Source organism: Helianthus annuus, chromosome 15, assembly GCF_002127325.2.
Source record: "Helianthus annuus cultivar XRQ/B chromosome 15, HanXRQr2.0-SUNRISE, whole genome shotgun sequence".
Taxonomy (NCBI): domain Eukaryota; kingdom Viridiplantae; phylum Streptophyta; class Magnoliopsida; order Asterales; family Asteraceae; genus Helianthus; species Helianthus annuus.
Window position 1 is genome coordinate 151,200,393 of NC_035447.2, and position 12,142 is coordinate 151,212,534.

Below are 12,142 nucleotides of genomic sequence, written 5' to 3' on the forward strand. Positions count from 1 at the left end.
TTCAAAAACTCGGGCAACAAGAGCTGAACCAGGTATGTATTTATCCCAACTAAATCCCTCTGCAACTTTTTCATCATCTTGATGAATAAGTAAAGCTTTCTTCTCTCCTTCTTCAATAGCACGAGCATGTGCAGTTTGCGGTTGTTGAGCAATCTGATGAAAAATTGATTTCTGATAATAATTGTTCTTTTCTTGATTCTCAGTTGCTTCTTGGTTTTTATACTCTCGTTTAAAGTGTCCTTTTCCTTTGCAACGAAAACAGGTAACTTTTGACTTGTCAAATCCTAACGGAGAAGTAGCCAAACCCCGAAACTCATCTCTACCAGTAATTTGTTGAAACTTTTCTGCCCTTCTACACACACTAGCCAAACACCATTTCACATCCATCAATTCAAGTTCCTCAGCATCTATTTGATCATAATCTTCTTTTGTAAGCATTGGATTTCCAATCTTGCCAGCAATCAAATTTTCATAAGATTCCAACATAGCAACAAGTGATGCCATGTGTTGCTTGGCTATTTCTGGAGACAAATTCTGACCATTTTGAATGTTCAAAGTAACATTGCATTGAAGATTTGTAGAACTTTGTTGTTGAGGACTTGATGTTTTGCTGTTTGGATCAAAACTTGAAAATGATGAAGAATATCCACCACTTTGAGTTGTAGTGCTAACATTCAGACTAGAGGATCCATCAGCACTAAAACCAGTTTGGATCTTTGGACCAGGAGTAGTAACTTCAAACTTGTTTCCCCGATAATATAAACTGACATCTTGTTGAGCATTTGGATTCTTCATAATTGCTGTTTTCTGGATATCCAACTCATGCTCTTCAATCTTCTGTATAAACTGTGCCAGATTCATATTTTCAGATTTTCTTGTGTGTTTTAGGATCAACAAATACGTTCCCCACTTGTGCTGTGTTAACACATCAGCAAGTTTATCCACCCACTCATCATCATCTTTTGTTATCTCCAATCTTCCCATTTCTAAAACTAGATGACAATATCTGTCGATGGTTGTTTTTGTTGATTCACCTTCGAAGGCTGTAAATGTATCAAATGATTTCTTCAACAATGCCTTCTTGTTTTTGATCATATCAGCACTTCCTTTGAACTTTTGAATCAATGCATCAAATTGACCTTGCAGTACCCGAATGTTGAAGTAACACAAAGATATCCTCTTTAACTGCTTGCTGGAGAATGCTGATCATCATCTTTTCACTTGTATATTTCAACTTATCACCATCAGAAAAATCACTAAATGCTTTTTCAAGCCCACGTTTGTTTTTCGGTTTTTCGTAATCTTTTTCTAGTGCACACCATGCATCAAACTTGTATGCCTGCACCCAATTCTCAAACCGACTCTGTCACCCTTTAAAATCTTCAATATACATTAGCTTTGGAGGTTTTTGGTAGGTTCCAGTCTCATTCTCACTGTACAATGTTTCAGCAGCAGTAACTGGAGCAACTGGTGTAGCGAACGCATTGTAAAATTCTTCAGCCATGTTTCGGTAAATTTTTCACAAAACACAAATTCAAACAGAATACAGTTTCAAAACGGAATTACTCTTCAAGCGAGATTACCTGCAAAACAAACTTCAAACGAGATTAAACTTCACACGGAATTACCTTTTTCAAACGAAATAAGTAATTCCACACGGAATTACTTCACCCGGAATAACAAGTTCACACAGAATAACAAATCACAAACGGAATTAGTTAATTCCGTATGAAATTAGGTAATATCGTGTGAACCGACTCAAACGAAATTACACTTTTGTCACGAAATTAAAACTTTCAAGCGGAATTAGTTAATTTCGTTTGAAACGAAACTGGTGATTTCATATGGAATTAGGGTGACGTTAGCATTTTCGAACAAGTTTTCAAACGGAATTAACCAAATTATCAGATTTAGATTGAATTATGGTCCAATTTTCTCAAGGCTTTGTCAAACTACTGTTTTGCTTATGATATGTGCAATTTAGATCATTTTGATTGTTACATCTTGTTCAATTGAGAAAAGAAGGTGTAGAAGATAGAAATCTAGATGAAATCAAGCTGAAAACTGCAGAACTCCTCCTCCTGAGCTCTGATACCACTTGTAGGATCGTGTCATGACCCAAACGAGTCAATCATAAGAGCTCTCAATCTGTTTCAGAGGCGGAAACAGAGAAACAAACTTGTAAAACAGCTAAATTCACTTTAATTTGCCTTGTATATTGATTTAACGCAGTTTACAATCAAACGGCACTTCGGCAGCACTTCGGTACCGGAAACCAGAATAGTTACTACTGATTTCGCATGAACACACATATATATAGTAGTTCTAATTCCGTACGGAATTACAAATCATCACTTTCATGCAAAATTAGGTCATTCATGCGAACTTACCTTTATATCCTATTTCTCGAACTACGAGCCCTGATTTAACATTATACGTACAAGACTCGATACAAAACGAAGTCGACAGACACATGCACCAACAATTATCTATTAAAATTAAACAATGCACACGTGTTAGTAAGATAACCCAAATCACATTAGCCATACAACACGAGACAGAACTCCAACGACTGAGTCAGGCAGAGCCTTGACATGCATTATGGAGCCCTAGATCAATTGGGTAAGGTAACAATTACGTGATCAGGGGTTATAATACTTACAATGAGGTAGAGCTTTGCTTTTTAGGGGTATAATACCCAAGAGTTTAGTCTACAAGAGATTTGAGAGAGAAAAAGAAAATGAACGATGAAGAAACTAGGCCGAGACCTCAATTTATAGGCCTGGTCGATGGCGGCTCGCGCCCCACGACCCCTTCTAGCTTAATCGAGTCAGTCCACTAGACCCAACACGCACTTAGACGCGTGGAACAAGGGGGTGCCGCCTGGTGTCACCTGGTCGCGCCCTGCGACATACCTGGGGGACCGGGTCGCGGCTCGCGAGACCCATATATTTTTTATTTTATTTGATTTTTGTTAATATAAATGAAATTCAGGGTCCTTTCTGATATACGGAGTATATTTTAAGGCATCTAGGGTGTTGTAGGAGGGTTGTTATATCCTCCACACCTTGATTTAAATCTCGTCCTCAAGATCTACAGGAACAGGTGTGGATATTTCCGTTGCATTTCTGACTCGAGCTCCGATGTGTATTCTGGTCATCTCTTGGAATCTCATCTCACTTTGACCAGAACTAGTCTCTTGTGTTTGAGATTCTTGATCTTTCTATCTTCAATCTGTAGGGGTTTCTCTATAAACTTAAGTTTCTCATTTACCTCTATGTGCTGAAGAGGTATCACTAATGATTTGTCTGCTAAGCATTTCTTGAGATTACATACATGAAATACATCATGTATTCCTGCCATTCCTCTGGCAGTTGTAGCTGATAAGCTACTGAACCTATTCTTTTAATGATCTCAAAAGGTCCAACATACCTGGGCTTAGCTTTCCTCTTTTAACGAATCTGACTACTCCTTTCCATGGAGAAACTTTTAATAATACCTTGTCTCTAACTTGAAATTCTAACGGTTTTCGTCTATTATCCGCATAATTCTTCTGACGATCTCGTGCTGCTTTTACTCTTTCCTTGACTTGAATAATCTTGTCCGTTGTTTCTTGCACTATCTCTGGTCCAGATAGTTGCTTTTCTCCAATCTCTTCCCAACAGACTGGAGTTCGGCACATTCATCCATAAAGTGCTTCAAATGGTGCAACATTAATGCTGGTATGATAGTTGTTGTTATAGGAAAATTCTATTAATGGTAATTGATTGTCCCAATTTCCTCCGAAATCAATTACACAGGCTCTAAGCATATCTTCCATCATTTGTATTGATGTGTGCAAAATGAAACATATAAATTACATCAAATGTGGCATAAAACTAACCCTTTTTTAGTACTAATGTTGGAAAAAGTGTGTTTTTGTCTTCCTTTTGTATTTTCAGGATTAAATGAGCTCAAATGAACAAAAGAAGCAAAAAGGCAGCTAAATCTAACATAAATACAAGAAAAGAAATAAACATGGCATGCCCGACCCCCCGACAACATCTTCCCAAGCAAAAACAGGAGAACAGAAGGCTGAACACGCCCCGTGCTCAATGAGCACGGGGGCGTGCCCTAGTATCTGCAGAAAAGACAAAGTTGTAGAAGCTTCTATCACCCACCACGGGGGCGTGCCCAGCGGACACGGGGCCATGGTCAACTCTAAGATTCGCAGAATCTAGGAAAATCTTGATAGTACAGATACGCTTCTGCACACGGGGTCGTGCCCAGCGAACACGGGGGCGTGGTCAACTAATGCAGACAAACTGCAATTAATGAAGAAAGTGAGGATGGGTAGACACGGGGCCGTGTCTGGGCTTCTGTGTATGCTATAAATAGGGGTGCTTGGCTCATTTTTAAACCATCCCTTGGCAAACCACCTCTCTCACACTTCACCCACCCACCACCACCATTATAACCCACATCCACCACCATCATCCATCATCCATCATAGAGTGTGTGAGTAGTCTCGGGATCCAAGATTGATCGTAAGAGTTCTTGACAATCAAAGGCCATGTTTGCCCAAGTCTCTTACATAACTTGGTGAAGACAAGTGTTTAGTGTAACACTTTTTATTTTTAATCTTTTCGCACTTTTTATTTGGTTATGTATTAATGACTTTAAAAACTAGTTTCTTATGTTGAAGGTGAATCTTCCTTATTATTTGTCCGTGGTGTCTTGGCATTATTTTACTGTCTATATAAAATAAAAGATTTTCACCATTCATATCTCCATGGTCTATATGGAGATATGTTGGCTACCTGGTCGGGGGTTAAAGGAATGGTTTGGTACGAGTCTTGCCTTGTTCAGTGTATAGATCCTGCAAGGACCTGGGTCAACTTTAGTAGGACCTCCTTCAATACCCACTGGCATTGGATGGCGGGGGTCCGAACTCCTTGATCCCCTCATATGTAAACTACTATTAAAACTTTAACCCGACTATTTAGGATTGTATCCCTGCTGACTCAAACTACTTAGCCGAGGGTAACGTCACCTTAAAAAAAGGGGCCTACCACATTATGCATTAATAACTTAATTAAATATCTGTCAATAATCCAACCCTTTAGGATTGTATACTTGCTGACTCAAACTACTGGGTTGAGGGTGATGTCACCTTCAAAAGAGGGCCTACTACTATAACTAAGATAATCTCTTAAAAAGTGCAAAAGTGCGAAAATAATCAAAGGTTACACTAAATGCGAGTCGGATCCAAGTGATTCATCTTGTCTATCTGTTTTATTTTTTATTTTTATTTTTCAGCATTTTTTGTTTTTATTATCTAGTTTAAAACCTTTTTCTAAACTTTTGATTTGATTAGACGTTGAGGATAAACCAGTATTTAAAGCTCTTGTGTCCTTGGACGACCTCGGTATCTTACCAACACTATACTACGCTCACGATGGGTGCACTTGCCCATATGTGTGTTTGGTGTTAGTAAAATATCGTGTTTTATAAATTTAAAACTTGACTAATGTGGTAAAAAGGGCTAAAAATATACATAAAAATATATTACACCGCACGCACATCAGTATTGTCCTTTCTGTAGGACCGGTTTCGATACCGTTCGATTGCGTAATGAACGTTCGACGTGCGGAATCCGTGAACGTGCGTGACCGAACACACAATAACGTACACTAATCGGTGATTCTATTTATGATGTGACGAATACAAGCTCCGTGAATCACGTTTTGCCACTTTCTCTCTCTAGTTTCTCTCTCTAGTTTCTCTCTCTAAGCACCTAGCTCTCCAAGCTCTAATGTGGTAAAAGTTCTAAATCTAAACCCTAAGGCTCCTATTTATAGGCACACGATTATAAGGGATTTCCCCTTATTTACAATAATGCCGCCTTGCCTATTGTTTACAAATTACAATATAAAGCCTATTTTACTTCTATTTCAGCTACGGTTCCGATTGACAAAGGCGATAGACATTCTGCACTAACAGACTCCCCCTTGGATATTGCCGCAGTCAATCTGTAGTCAAACTCGTAGCAACTTGACTTTCCCTCTCTCTCTCTCTGAGTCTTCTTAAAGGTTTGACGGTTTCAGCAACCATAGACTTCCTCTTTCTCAAACAGAATCCCCGTGGATCTGTTTACGAGCTTCCGTTGCTCCCCCTCTCGCTTAGACTCTTTTTCTTCAGGCTCCCCCTTTCGTCAAGCTTCCGTGCTTTTGGGATCGACACCTGGATTTCCAGATACAAGCTCTTCCAGGAACGATACCTGGCTCCTTACACGCTTCCGTTTGCGTTGAGCTCGTCTTCAGACTCCCCCTTAGACTCAGCTGTCGGGATCGTAGTTTGGCTTTCATCGTTTCACAAGTTCAGGATCAATTCCTGGCTTTGTTCTGCATCTGCTCAGGATTTGAAACCTGGTTAACCTGCACATCCTCTACCTCAACATAAGTTTCACAAATTTATAACAGTTAGATTTAAGAAACTTACTGGTAGAAATTATTTTCAACAAACACATTAGTTACATCAAGTTCAAATGAATGACCTTGATTAACCAAAAACACAATCTTTCAAACCATTTATATATGTCATTCAAAGATTTCAACATATTCTCCCAAACCTGTTCATCATGTTTAGCACTCGAATTTTGAATATCAGCTCTTCAACATCAGCTGTCGAAAATCTTTTTGACTTTTCAAAAAATTTTATGCTAAAACACTCCGAAAATATTTTTGGATTTTTGTTTTTGAATAAAATGCAGTAAACAAATATATACAGATAATATTTTTGTGAGTTTGTGTAAGAGGATCATATCAGATCATGAGACAAATCACTAGCACCGTTAAGCTTTAATCATATTAAGTTCTAAACGATTCACGTAGATTGACGATATAGTTATCCTCTTAAATTTTCACACAATTTTCAATCTATTCAGGATACGATTTAGATGTTTTAGAAACTTAGCTCAATTCATGTGTCCCACCTCTTGAATATACTCCCGTATCCAGAATCTCAATATTCAGTCTTACAGGTGATTGTACTAAAATGATGTCTGTACATAAATTAGGACATGCAAGAACTGAGGGATCTCAGGTCGATACTTCCGTATGCGCAGAGAGATATCAGTTTCGACTTTGGTATGTCCCCTTTAGAGGATCTTTTAGCTACAACAGATGATTATCAATTTTATTGTCTAATCAACTGAGGGCTATAATGCTATGTTTCAAGCATTTCAGGCAAAGCATTATCCAAGGACTAGGTCAGAACTTCCGTTCAGCAGAAGTTCCGGAATAATACCCCAGACATCAAATAGTAGAAAAACCTAGTATATCAGAATAAGAAACCTTTCAAACGAGATTTCAGGGGTTACCTATATATCCAAGTAGTGTTCCCCACAAATTTCATAAGTTTGAAATTTTAGGTTTATATCCCGAATAAATCTACTAAATGTGTAAAAACCTATCGACACATCATCAGTGAGACCGTTTATCACATTTGACATTTCATTTCTTTAGCGTGCTGTGATAGTCCACTGATGTACTTATCATTTCCTCTTTTCTCAACAAAACTCATTTTTGCTTTTTCACTGTTTTTGGTATTTTCAAATTTTCTAATTTTTTAAAATTTTTCTCCCCCTAAAATCAAAATATGTTTCAATTTTGATTTTCAAAGAAAATCTGAAAACTATACAAATAAAATGACAAACTAATATCGAATCACTTCAATTCGCCATTCATTTGGCATAAACAATCAGAACCCCCCCTGACAACAAACTATTTTCCCATTTAGATTTCAAAACACTTAAGTTTGTTTTAATCAGAATGGTTTTTCCGGAAAATGGTTTTGTGTGTCATTTCACAAATTCGGGGTTCTTTCATCACATTGTTTTTCCTTTAATCACTTGTCGGAAAGAGAAATCAAGTACAACTTAATGTCCTTGATTAGTCTTTTGTAATTCGAAATATCACAGTTACCAACCTGTGAATTTCTCAACAAAGATGCCGATACCTGTTCCATACTAACCAACCTGGGAACTCCGGCAAGTCAGGATTTTTCATTTGAAAAGATCCACCCAAGCCTGACCAGCCTTGGGTTTGACAGTTTTTACCTCAACAACTGGCTCTTCTGGTTTCGACACACCAGAATCATTGCCTGAATATGGCTTGTCTGACTTTGATGAGTCAGATTCATCGCCGACATGTGGCTCCTTTGTTTCCGAAGAAACAGATTCATTGCCACCAAATGTTACCTTCTTGTTTATCTTCTCTTTTGTCCTCAGATTTGCATCTGATGAACTCGGCTTGCTTGACTTTGCAGTCGAGTGAAGCGATTCATCGGTACTCTTATTCGATCTGTCCGGTGAACCCGAGGACAAAATCTTCTCCAGATATTCTCTGGCCTTCTTCCTCTTCTTTCGCAGTCTGTCTTTTTGCCCCTGAGAAAGTTTTACTTTCGCTTCCTGAACTTTAGGTTCTTGAACCTTCTGTTCTTTGGGCTTGACATTGACTGTCTTCTTTGCCGTTCTTTGAGATTCAACCCTCGATCTTCCCATCGATCTCCTTGGGCAATCTCTAGCAATGTGTCCTCTGATATTGCAATTATAGCATCTTCGCGTTTCATAACTCCAATTCTGGCAGTTAACAGCAATGTGACCTCTAACTCCACAAGAGTAACACACTCTGTTATCATACCATATATCACCTTCACCCCAAACGCTCAGATCATAACACTGTCTGGCTTTGTGGTAATCTGCACTCCTCCTCAATGTTGGATTTAGCTTTGAAGCACTGTGGTCAAACCTGCACCACTTATTACCAACATTTTGTAAGTATTCATTTTTAAATTTTTGTGATTTTTTATTGTGATTGGATGATTGATCTGATGAAATTTTATTTTCTTTTTGAAAATTTTTCGATTTTTTATCTTTTTGTTTATGTTCCACACTCTTCTTTACAGGTTTTTGCGTTGAGCATTCACCTTTCTCAGTAGAATGTAAAACAGTATTTTTAAACATTTCATTTAATTTCAAAAATGTTTTTCTTTTTTCTTCTTTTTCTTTTTCATCATCAGATTTGTCATCACAATCTTCAATTTTGACTTTGTCAAAATTTGTGACCTTGTCACTTATTGAAACAGAATTGATCGGTTTTGGACAAGGAAAATTCAACCTGTCTGATGAAGTCACAAAACCTTTCAATTTCGTTTCAAGTTCATCAATCTTGATCCTTGAATTCTCAGCTTCATCTTCAAGCTGAGATATTCTTTCAAGATGAGACTTGATTGATTTTTCATTTTCAATTTTAAGATTTTCAAGAACAGATTTTTCATTTTCCAAGACTTTTAACTGTTCTTGAAATATTGTTTCATTCTCTTTTAGATTTTTGTTTTCCAGTTTAATCCAGAAATCTTCATCTTCTGAAGATTTTCTTTTGTTTTCAAAAACTTTTTCATTTTCTTTCAAAATTTTGTTTTCAGATGTTAAACTGTTCAAATCATTTAACAGTTTATCATTCTCAGATTTCAGTTTTTCACAGTTCAAGCGTAACTCCAGAATCTGTTCATTATCAGCCTTCTTCTCGTTCTTCAGAGTATTGTTTTCCAATGTCAAACTCTCCACATCCTTCAAGAGTTCCACACTGTCTGCTTCTGATTTTTTGCATTTCAAGCAATTTTCATTCATTTTACCACTTTCAGCTTCTTTCTTTGTTTCCATCATGTATGTTCCTGCACAAAAAATTTTAACAAAATCAAGAGGATTCGAATTTTTATCAATATAACAACCCCTCTTAATATCGTATCTCATATTCTTTTTTGCTGCATGACATACATCAATTCGTTTTCTCATTTCAATGATTACATTCAAATCTATCTTTCTTGATTCCTCTTTTATTTCATCCAACAATTGCCCTTTTCTTACATATTCATGACCACTATGATTTGTAATTGTGTTGATGAAACTTCTTAAATCATAACGTGATAGACTAGAATCCCGTTTCAATCCATTCACGAAGTTATCCCATTCCAAAGGTAAAGCATCAACAAATTTCAAAATTCTTTCATCCTTTGAATGATATATCTTATGTTTTTCTAACTTGATGATTAGTTCTCAAAACCTTTCTTTCAAACTCTCCATTGATTCATTCTCCAAACATAAGAATTTTTCGTATCTTTTAACATAAACATCCTTATTATATCTCATCTCACACCACAATTCCTTAGTCCAGTTATTTAAACTTTCAAGATTCTTGTTTTCCTTCTCATCAAACATTTTGATCTCACTTTCTTTGTTAAGTGACTTGATTAACGTTTTTATTTAAGTTCAAATTCCACAGAATTTCAATGTCTTGATATTTGCACCTTGTAAAAACACTTCGAATCTCCTGCAAACACACAAACAAATGATCAGTTTAAAAATATCAAACTCTCAAACTGAATCAGATTGTGATTCGGCCTTTATCTCATCAAATCATGGGCTTTGATTGGACCATTCATAACAACAACATCAGATCAACTTTCTTATGTCAAATAACATCCGACAATCAATTGGGCGGTGATATTAAATTGGCTGCAATATTCAATGATTGGGCCTCCCTTTTAATGGGTCGGTGCAACAAATCAACAACAACAACTATTTAAATGGGCGGTGCTTTGGGCTTCAGTGATTGGACCGTTTTTAATGTGGGGCAGTGCAAATAAGAGCTGGGATTGGGCCAAGTTTTTTTAGTGGGGCGGTGTTTTAATGGGCGGTGAACAAGTGGGTGTTGATTGGGCCATAAAAGATAGTGGGTCGGTGTAACTTTTGATAACTCGTGCAAACAATGAAAACAACCTGCTGACAACCTGATTGATCAGACAATCACGTGAAGAAGATTACAAAAGAGCGAACCACAATTGAACCTTATAAGCGGACCTAAATGTTCTAAAATCGGACCAATAACATGATTTGGAGCGGATCTGTTTGTGACACTATAAGCGGACCACAACAGTGATCAATGAGCGGACCATAACAATTGCCCTATGAGCGAACCAACCTGGTTTGTTTGAGCGAACCATACACTTGTTCGTATAAGCGAACCATACAAGTATTTTGGAGCGGACCTGTTTGTATGACGCGAGTTCGAACCGAAAAACCTCGATTTCTCCTAAACGGCTAGGAGTTTCGATCTGAAACTTGGTAGGATTGTAGAACAGGTCTATACGCACAACATATCCAAAAATCAGACGATTTGGACCGTGAAAACCCGTTCAATTTGACGTTTTTCAGTAAAAAACGTGAAAAATAGGTAGAAGATGAAGAAATAGATGTAATCGGATCTGAATCGGCTGAAATCTGGTACGAAAACGATGTGTTTGATCAAGCAATCGAGCTCCTTGCTCTGATACCACTTGTAGGACCGGTTTTGATACCGTTCGATTGCGTAACGAACGTTCGACGTGCGGAATCCGTGAACGTGCGTGACCGAACACACAATAACGTACACTAATCGGTGATTCTATTTATGATGTGACGAATACAAGCTCCGTGAATCACGTTTTGCCACTTTCTCTCTCTAGTTTCTCTCTCTAAGCACCTAGCTCTCCAAGCTCTAATGTGGCAAAAGTTCTAAATCTAAACCCTAAGGCTCCTATTTATAGGCACAAGATTATAAGGGATTTCCCCTTATTTACAATAATGCCACCTTGCCTATTGTTTACAAATTACAATATAAAGCCTATTTTACTTCTATTTCAGCTACGGTTCCGATTGACGAAGGCGATAGACATTCTGCACTAACACTTTCGCTTTGTTCGTCCATTTGCGGATGATAAGCTGTGCTTAGATTCAACCTGGTTCCCATTGCTTTTTGGAAACTTGTCCAAAAATGAGATGTAAACCGGCTATCTCTATCAGATACAATAAATAAAGGAATTCCATGTAATGAAACTATTTCATTTACATATAACTTGGCTAACTATTCCATACTGAAAGTTTCCTTCATAGGTAAGAAATGAGCAGATTTGGTTAATCTGTCAACAATCACCCAGATTGTATCATTACCTTTTTGTGTCTTGGGTAACTTGGTAACAAAGTCCATTGTTATCAATTCCCATTTCCATATTAGCATTTCTAGTTGCTGTAATAACCCTGAAGGTTTCTAATGCTCAACTTTAA